Genomic DNA, 9820 nt, shown 5'->3' on the forward strand with positions numbered 1-9820 from the left:
TTCACGCAGCTTTACATTAAATCCCTTCCTGTCTGCTATTACAATTTTGCTGTTTTTTTCTCTGTTCTGTAACAAAAATGCCTCGTTCCCCCCTGGCAGCAGGTGTCAGAGTGCAGCCAGTGGTTCCTAGGTGTGCACCAGTGGCTGCTGACATGGACACGGTGCCGTCTGCCGATCCCCCCAGTTAAACACAGGCATTTATTTGCAGTCTGTACCTGCAAACCTCGGCAATGCACTCGTGCCACCTATTGGCAAATAGCAGCAGAGTTCCCATTTCTGCTGAGCAAACCTCAAGGAAAAATCCCAAATTTGGAGCTCCAAAGCTGCCTGCAAATTTCCCCATCCTCCATGAAAACCAGCAGGGTCCACAGTGAATCCTCCAGAATTCTGAAAACATTCTCCTGAGTCAAATTCCTCATTTTATAAATTTCTCTTTGGCAAAAAAACTCCAAGGGTAGAAGCATAGCTTAAGTGATATTCAGGTTTGTTCATTCATTTCCAAGTATTTCTATTCTCAAAACACTTTAAGAAAATGCAGACTTACAGACATGCTATGATAAGTCTGGCAAATAGAACAGGGTTCTCCAATCAATAGAGTGTCTCTGAATATTCTCTTGCAAAACAAAATGCAGTGCCCAGGCAGTTTGGGGAGTCCTGCTGTTCAAATGGCAATAAAGAACACGACAGGAAATATTTACTGCTGCCAGCAAGGCAACAGACAGGTTCTCATTACCTAATGACAGAAACTGAGAACTCTTTTTTTTTTGTTTGTTTTTTCCTTTTAGTGTATTTTTCCAATCCAAAAGGCTGAGTTAAGAATGCAGTACATTTATGAGCACGTGTCCTAGGAAAATGTGTGTGGTATCTGAGAGCCCAGGAATACCTAACGTGTGCATTTCTTTTTTCATTTCTTCTGAAAACTGATGTAAAGCTGGCTTAAAACCCAGTGCTGTGTGTGGCTGGCTTCACTCTGAGTTCTTTTCATCCCTGATAGAAGCATTTCCTTCTGCATAGGATGGTCATCCATTTAATTGCATGGTACAGAGAAAAAAAGCAAAGGAAAACTCAGCTGTGGAGATAAATCTCAATAGAAATGTGATGAGTGCTCCTGCCAAGAATCATTTGCAAAACTTGCTATTCAATGCTAACCATCAGAAGTGGGACATCCACGAGCCCATCTGGGAATCTGGAGATAAGAAGCTGCTATTCAACACCCAGAGCAGTTTGTTCCTGGCCAGGAGCAAACCCACCACTTTAAATCCTGGTAACTTGGGGAAAAAAAGGCATTTTTGAGCTGCCACAGCCACAGACCCTGAGCTGGGGAACTCAGGGTCTTCAGGGCCCACTCGCAGCTGGGGTTTGGAACTGCTGAGCTGAATACCTGACAAAGCAGGAGCCCAAAAGAGGGGGGAAATCCAGCCTGAAAACCACATTTAACACTTCTCCAGGATGGGGCCACAGAAGGGAATTCTAATGCTGAACTTGGGCCAAGAGAACACAAATGCCAGTGTCTTTTCTCCAGCTAACAGATGCATTTCTATGTGGCTCCAATCACACTGCAGACTGTGGAATATTCCAGTTATTCTGTCTTTTTTTTCCCCCCTAAGGATTTCCAAAATTCCCTTAGGGCCTTAAGAAAGAAGAAAAGAGAGAAGTCACTCTCTTTCCAGATGAAGATATTTGGAAAAGCCTCTTCAGCATCTGCTGTCAGCTGTCTGGTGGGAGGATGAGTAGACCTGGAGTATCTTACTCCTAACAGAACTTCGAGCCACCCAAAACCCAACGCTCATTAATTCAACAGAGATTGTGCTGAGATAATGCTCATCCTTGAATATTGCCAATTCTTCATGTGCAGCAAGGCAAATTATAACTTAATTGTTCATTATTTCAACATTGTTACTTATCCTTTAATAGAGGATTTTCCTCCATCCAGTCAAAATGGGAAAAAAGCCCCAAAAGAAGTCAAAGAGAAAAAAAAGGTACTAAGATCAAAGCAGAGCTGCTTCAGTCAATCCTTTCACTCAAGAAAAATGTTGGATCAATAAAGAAAAGCCTAAAATTCTCTGTTTATCTATCAGCATTAATGTGAGGATCTGAGAGAGCTGCACACCCGTGAGCTGCAAATCCTACAAGTGTTCAGGCAGCTCATGTTCAGCACATACTGCCCTGGCCTGGGTTCCCATGGCAGCAATCATTCCTGAAGTTCCTCAGAGATGAGGTCCCAACACTTTTCCCTGTTTTTCCCTGCTCCTCCCATCTCCAGAGTCAGCCTCCGGTGACTGTGCCTGACTTTCTGTGCAAATTGATTTTGTGCCTTGGGACAGGACTCTTGTCAACTTTAAATCTTTTACATTCTGCTGCTCTGAACTGAGGGAGCTCTGCTTTGCTTCTCCCAGCCGAGGCCATTCCTGGCCCCCGGGTAAGCAGCACAAGTTAGAAGGTTTTTATAAAGTTTTCTGAACATCCTTTTCTTTCATCTCCAGCATTACCTGGACAGAACAGCACAGGGTGCAGTGGCCTGAGGCCAGACTCCAAGAAAGCTGAAGACAGAGGGTGGGGCGCTCTGGAGAGGTGTAGAACACAAAATCTGCTCCTTTTATCTGCTGCCTGTGGAGCACAGCCCATTCTGAGTCCCACACAGCATCCTTATGTGGAAACAACCCTCAACAGTGGGGTAGAAAATTGACCTTCTCTCTGCCCAGCCAGCTCCAGGCAGTTTTCTCTCTTCCATCCACTCCGTGACTTCTCATCTGGCGCTGTTCCTGCCCTGAAAAGCAAATGGAGGAATAAACATTAAACTCACAGTAAAGAGAAAACCACTGGCTGGCATGCCCTAAAAATCCTCAGCTGAGGGAGACACAGCCCTTCCTCTCTGGCCTCAGCACAGATTCCCTGCCCCAGGCTTCTCAAGGAGGCACCTCCATGGAGCCAGGGCTCAGTCTGAGCTTGATGTGCCCAAACCAGCCCAGAAATTGCTCCTCTCCCACCCCTCCACTGCTCTCCTGCTCCAACCTGTGACACCTCTCAGTTCACTCTCCTGTTATCCCATCCTAAATCCTTCTGAAGCCACGGGAGAAGCCCAGGGGGATCTCATGGGACACAAAGGAAGGCTCGTGCTGGGCCGTGGGACAGGGACGGGTGACAGGAGAGCTGCAGGCACAATTCCATCCTGCTGCCCCACTGATGGCTCCTCTTGATGGCTGGTTGGGGACACCTAAACACAGAGACCAGACAAAATTAATTAAGAATTAAAGAAGTAATTAAAGGAATAAAAAGCAGTTCTGTTTATTGGAGGCCCTTCAGGTACATCCAGGGCAGACCAAGCCCCCCAGGGCTGCACCCAAAATGCTCCACGGCTCACGGGTTTCACACTTGGATAAGTTTGGGCCATTTGCATTTTGGGGGCTCATCCTCCAGTTCCAGCTTCAGCTCATGCAGTCACTGACCCCCAGTTTGCTCCCCCAGCTCACTTTTGTTTCCATCTCTGGCCCTGAGGCAGGGAGGTGTCCTTGACTGCCAGGCCTGGAGAGGAATTGTTGTGTCTGCCCAGGATGGGGAAGCAGCAGCTGGCACTGGGTGTGGAGCTCAGAGTTACACACTGAAGAGCTGCAGGGGTACAGACACATGGAAATAGAAAAGCTCAGATCCTTAGGCATCACTCTGGCAAGACATTCCCTGGAATTCCTGCCCATGCACTGCAGAGCTGAGCTGAGGGGGAAAGGCTGGCCCCCAGCAAATTTTGTGTGCAAATTAATAAACAGGAGCTCTCTAATGGCAAACACTGGATGGATCCACCTCCCCAGCAATGCCAAATCTCACCTTTTGCAGGTAGAAGAGTTGAGAATTATCAAAACTAATCCAGGCGGGCTCTCAGGAGAACAAGCAGTATTCAAATGCAATCAAGGCAATGTGAAATTGAGTCTGTGGAAACTCCTGGCACATCTCATAATGGATTGCTCAAATATGATAACAAGTACACTGATTTTTCTCTCTGAGGCAGATTAAGGCAGTTGCTCTAAAAACACAAGATTAATCTGACTCGTGCTTTGATACTTATTTGTTCCAGCATCAGGTGAAAAAGTTCTGTGTGATAATGCAAAACCATCCAGCTGGGCATTAAGAGCAAAAATATGCCCACTGAAGCAGTGCCATCCCATAAATTAAAATTAATTAAGCTTAGGCATCATCTTGGATGGGAACAGAATTTGCACCTGTAAATCTAACACTGAAAATCTGTGTTATTTTTTTATCAAACATCTCTACAATTATGTTAATCTTTAGTTGACTTGTGACACCTTAAGTTGACATTTCTCATACTTTCTGGACAAGAAAGCTTGAAAATATTAAAAAATGCTGTTAAAGTAATAGGAATTGAAGCTGGATGTTTTTAATCAAACACAAATAAAATACTGTGGACATAAGCCGCAGATTTCTTATCAATTCTTTAGGAATTCCTTTAGATTTACTCAAGTGAAAATAAGAATAAATATCAGCAGTATTCACTAGTTCTGGTCTTTACTGGCAAAATTCTACTGACTTCAAGGTACTTAATGGAAAAACAGAGAAAAAAAATAGCAGCCTTTAGTGAGATAATTTTATACATGGATGGACAGATAAAATAAAATTCCCCGCCATTAAATGATCTGGGATGTGACAGGAAAAGTTAAAATAAAGCAAGCAATGAATTCCTTTCTTGCCGAGGAAAGTTTTGCTTTCAGAAAGATTGATACCCAGAGAAGAGGGAGAAGGGAGTGGCTGGAGGAAAGAGAGAGGAGGCTGAGTTTGTGTCTGGAAATTCAGCAGCAGCTGAAGGGCTAAGCAACCTCTTGTCTTTCAAACTCCTGCTCAGGTGGAAATATTTCTATAGCTGCACAGTCAGTAGGAGCCCACTCAGCTCTGGAATCATTAACAAAAGAGGTTATCTCATTAAGCATGGAAACAGGTCATTTGGATACAGGGGGAAAAAAAAGGAAAACAAACGGAAACAACAAAAGAAGGAAGAAAGATTTAAGAAATATATTTATTGCATGGACTCCAATACAGAACCTGCTAAAATAAAGAGACCCAAATAATTCTAGACATTAAATCCAGTTTTCGCTCTTCCTCAGCAGCCTCATTCACCTCATCCAGGAGGACAACTTTCCTTTCCAGTTGAGCTCCCAGAGCATCCTGACACTGAACTGCTCCAGGAGGAGAATTTTGCTGGATGGTTCCTGAGTGGAGCCACCTCTGCTTGATGCCTTGTGCAGGCTGCCCTAGAGGAGAGGCTGGCCAGAGTCACAGAATAAAGCAGGGATGGATTCAAAGGATCTCCTCCATGGATCCACCTTGGGCAGCACCAGAGCCCAGCCAGGGCTGCCCCCAGGATGAACCCAAATGGCCCCAAAATGCACGAGCGCTGCCGGGGTCTCTCCCTGGGCTCAGCTCTGCTCCATGTGCACATTGCAGTTCAGTGTCCAATCCCACTGCAGCCCCTGCAGTCCCACCCTGCTTGTTTTTCTCTCTGCAGCCCACGGGGTTTGTGCTCCTGGGCTGAGATTGGGATCATTTGTCCTTGGTGCCCAGCTGGAGCAGGAATTGTTTTGTCTCCCTGCTCTGTGCAGAGAGCTCACCATCCCCAATGTGAAGCTCAGACCCACACACTAAAGCAGCACAGAACCTGAAACATAGAAAAGCTAAACCTGAGGATCACCTTCCCAAAGGCCACTTCCTGCCTCCAAACTCATCTTCAGTTTAACTCCACAAACCCCGATCTTTGTGAAAAACACCATTAGGAATGTCTCTGAGTAACGAAGAGCTTTTCATTAATTATCTCAGTAAGAACTAAAGAAAAAAGAGCAAATACAGTATATGAATAGAACATTACCAACAAGGCCTTTCCAACACTACCATTTTAAAAAGGTCTGACAAAAAGCCTGAAACATTACTTTTAGAATTTATAGCATAGATGGAAAAGCAAGTGAGATCTTCTGTTGCTTTGAATATTGAATTTTGGAATATTTTCAATTTTGAATACAAAAATTAGGTTCTTCTAAAAGTTATGAGCAATGGCATTTTTTTTCCAGATAATTGATTTAATAACTAAGCATAGACGTTTCTTGAATTTAGGACTGCAAAAGTGATTCTCCAGCACCCTGTGCAAGTGATTTCTGTGCTGGAAAAGATATCTCACATTCTTTTGAAAGGAGAAGAAAATACACTTAATTTGAAAGCATAACATCTGATGCTACCCAAAGATTATAACATTTCTTTTTTCTTCCAAGCACTTGATTATTTTTTCCCACTAATATGATTTAGAAACAAACAAAAAACCCCCAGATTTAAAAGAAAACCAAGACACATCTTAACGATTACTTTGATAATGCTAATATGCCCTTTAAAACGGAGTCCAGCTGGGAAATTGAAAGGGTGACAAGTGGAACCAACTTGTATTAGGTTGGCATGAGACCAGTCACTGGCATGGCCTAAATGACAGTGACTGCATCTGGGAAGGGGTTGATAAGGAAATCCTGTTACAGTGCACTGCTAGATTATTATTTTTTTTCTTAAATTACATTTTACATGATTTTTCTTCTTTTTTTTTTTGTCATTTCTTCATTTTCTGACAACAAAATTGTTTCATTTGAAACACTTTTGATTAAGCAAATGCCTCAATGATAGCTCCCAGCGCTTTCTTTTAAGTGAGGAAAAAAGTCTTATGTAAACTAATCTGATCACTCAAAGACTTTGGCTGGGCATCCTTCCAGTCAGAAGTTTAAAATTTATGATAGTGGTTTACAAAGTACCTTCCAAGTGAGGCAAAGAGAGAGCATAAGCTCTTTAGGTGACCTTGATCTCGTCAGCTTCACTGGAGGTAATCCTGGGGGAAGGATTCTCTGTTTCCAGCAGGAATCAGACTGGAGAGGTCACTGATGGAGCCCTCGGTGTGTGCAGAGGTGCTGGGGAAGCACCAGGATCATCTGAGGTCCCTGAGGGTTGAGAAGAAGGAGGAGGAGGAGTGAATTGAGAGGGTCTTGTCAAAGGTTTTCACGCGGCCGATGCACAGCTCTGGTTACAGCTGGATCTGCCACCGCCGTTCCTCCCCCTCAGACACAAATCTCCATCTCCAATTAAGCTGTCCTGTGACTTCACAGGTCTCACCAGCCTGGCACGGCTGTCACAACTTTGTCAAGAGAGGTGGGGTGTTTAAAATAACCCTCCTGCTGCTGACATTTGTGTTTCCAAGGAATAAACACGAGCCCCGCCACCTCTGACTTCCCCAGGCTTGTTCTGACTCTGAATCACAGCACAGAGCTCAGGGTCCATCCCTGAACATTGATCCAAGGAATTTTTAGTTTCTCTCCATTCAATGTGCTGGGCAATAGCAACATCAAAAATACAAGCAGGAAAGGCAGCAGAGAAGAAGCAGGTGAGTCACACAAATTCCAAATACTGGGGTTTATTTCATCCTTAAGGGTGGCCAAATTAACGAGAAGCAACAATAAAATATAAAATAATCTGAGTTAAAAAATGGCTGAATTTTCTCCAGGTCTGTGGGTTGCATGCAGGCTCCTCAGGAATTTCTGGAACTGCTAGACAATTTCAGTCAGATCTGTCAGATTAAAGGTATAGAACATAATTATCTTCTCATCTAAAAATTGATTAAAAGGCATATAAGAGCACTGCAGCATGTTAATGTAAAGGCACCACGTTCTGCATTAAAAGATGCAGAGCAAGTTTTGTGAGGAGGATGAAGCATCCCAGAGTCAGAGGGTTCTTTAGCCAAAGCTTATCCAGGCTTCAAGATCCTTATTTTCTCCCTATCTAATGGCATTTTCCTAAATGTGCTCTGGAAGAACAGTGTTCCTGCTCCCTGGAGAATCCCAGAATGGTTTGGGTTGGAAGGGACATTAAACCCCATCCCATTCCACCCCATCCCACCTTCCACTGTCCCAGGCTGCTCTGAGCCTCATCCAGCCCAGCCTTGGGCACTTCCAGGGATCCAGGGACAGCCACAGCTTCTCTGGGAATTCCAGCCCTCCCAGGGAACAATTCCTCCCCAATTTCCCGTTAAACCTCCTCTCCTCCTCCAAAGGTTCCTCACACTGGCTGGATTTTCACAGGAACTCTTGGACTTCTGAGCTTTTCAGGAAGCTTCAAAAATACAGGATGAAATCAAAGGAAAATTCCAAAGCTCCTTTAAAAACATAAATAAAATTGGAACGCCTGTTCTGGAAATCACATTGCATTTTCAATACCGCAAGATATTTTAATCTTCCTTTCTGCTCTGTTTATCTGTGTCATGTTGAGTTCACCTTTCAGGAAACTGTGGGTAAAAATAGGGTCCTGTTGTCAGATGGATTCCAGTCATCACAGGACACCAATGTTCCCAAACAATCCCAAATCCTGTCAAAGTCACTGCAAAGAATCTGGGGGACTTCAAATGGCCTGAATGGTTCAATACTTTGATTCACTGTATTTTACCAAGTACCTGCTACAATAAAATGCATTTTCCTTTTAAACCAGACAATATTTCAGCCACCTTCCAATCCATTTGGCCCTATATCCTCTGTCAGGTGCAAACGAAGGTAAAATATTACCCAGGCCATACCCAGACTGCCTGACTGGCTCTGACTAATTTTCCAGTACGGTTTTATGCAAATGTGCATCCTAAAGCATTGATTTAGCTAAACATGTGCACAGCCAACATTGCTCCTGGCTCCCCCAATCATTAATTTAATATTCATTTCATATTCCCATGAAGTAGAGAAGTTATTTTACTTCACTACAGAGATTAAATTATTGACTTGGAGAAATTCAGTACATTTGTGAAAATGCCAGGAACAGAATCCAGGTCTCCTGCCTAATTCCACAAAAATCATTCTTCCAGGCACCACGCACTGCAGCTGCACCATGGAAATCCAGAAGTTAATTATTCTCAATTCTTGTCCAATATAATCTATTTACTTCTTCTTCAGGATTAAAACTAATGTTTTGTCCTGGTACAAGCCCACTTTTTCTCAATAATTTCAACATTTCAGGTGGTTTGGTTTGTTATTCATAGAATTTTTATGCAGAACACCACAGCTTAAGTTAAATTTTTAGCCTATAAATGTTGATTATGTTGATCGAGTTAATTACGAGTCAAGCCTTAAAATAAGGCATTTTATACCTGGACAACAATTTAAACCTCATGTCACATTATTTGTTAGTTTTCAAGCATTAGATGTCTCCTCTTTCATGCAGTCTTTCTGCAGCTGAAGATTTTTACATCTATAAATATTTAAATCACCTCAATATGTTCTCCCTGTACATGAGCTGCTGCTGAAGCTACATTTGTTTTAGTTTTCACTCTGAATAAAGACAAGCCAACTGATTGTGATCTTTTCCTCCTGGTTCATTTGCCACATGATTTTAAAAGGGACAAAGCAAACACACAAAGCTGACAAGGAATATGAAGCTTCCTCCCCACTAAACCAGATTAAAGGAAGTCGTCCTGAAGTTAATGTCAATGGAAATATCATGGAAACATGACTGCTTGTGGTATTTCCAATGGAAATACCAAACAAAGAGCTGTCCAAATACTACTTCTCCGGTAAATATCATGAGGATATTTGCTGCTCAGCTCAAAGGCAGGAGGATAAAATGGAGAAGAGGAAGGAGAGAGCAGAGAAAGGAAAGCTGAGGAGCAGAGCCCTCTTTGAGGATACAAAACAACAGAAGCAGAGGAAGTTCTCAGTAATAGAAATCTGAACTTTAAGGGTTGGATAGGATTCAGAACTCCTCAGGAAATGAGTGAAAAGGAGAAGATTGAGCTACAAGACCATCCAGCTTGGTCTTG

General features: G+C 43.2%; 1 long non-coding RNA gene across 1 annotated transcript; it reads right to left on the minus strand.

Annotated features, from left to right (window-relative positions):
- Positions 1 to 2497: 2497 nt before the first annotated feature.
- On the minus strand, positions 2498 to 3602 carry LOC135278835 (uncharacterized). Its single transcript, XR_010346238.1, has 3 exons — positions 3471 to 3602; positions 3013 to 3214; positions 2498 to 2767 (listed from the first exon to the last, which is right to left on the minus strand). It is a non-coding gene; the product is annotated as an uncharacterized LOC135278835 (long non-coding RNA).
- Between the last annotated feature and the right edge of the window lie 6218 nt (positions 3603 to 9820).

The sequence above is a fragment of the Passer domesticus genome, chromosome 11 (assembly GCF_036417665.1).
Source record: "Passer domesticus isolate bPasDom1 chromosome 11, bPasDom1.hap1, whole genome shotgun sequence".
Lineage (NCBI taxonomy): Eukaryota > Metazoa > Chordata > Aves > Passeriformes > Passeridae > Passer > Passer domesticus.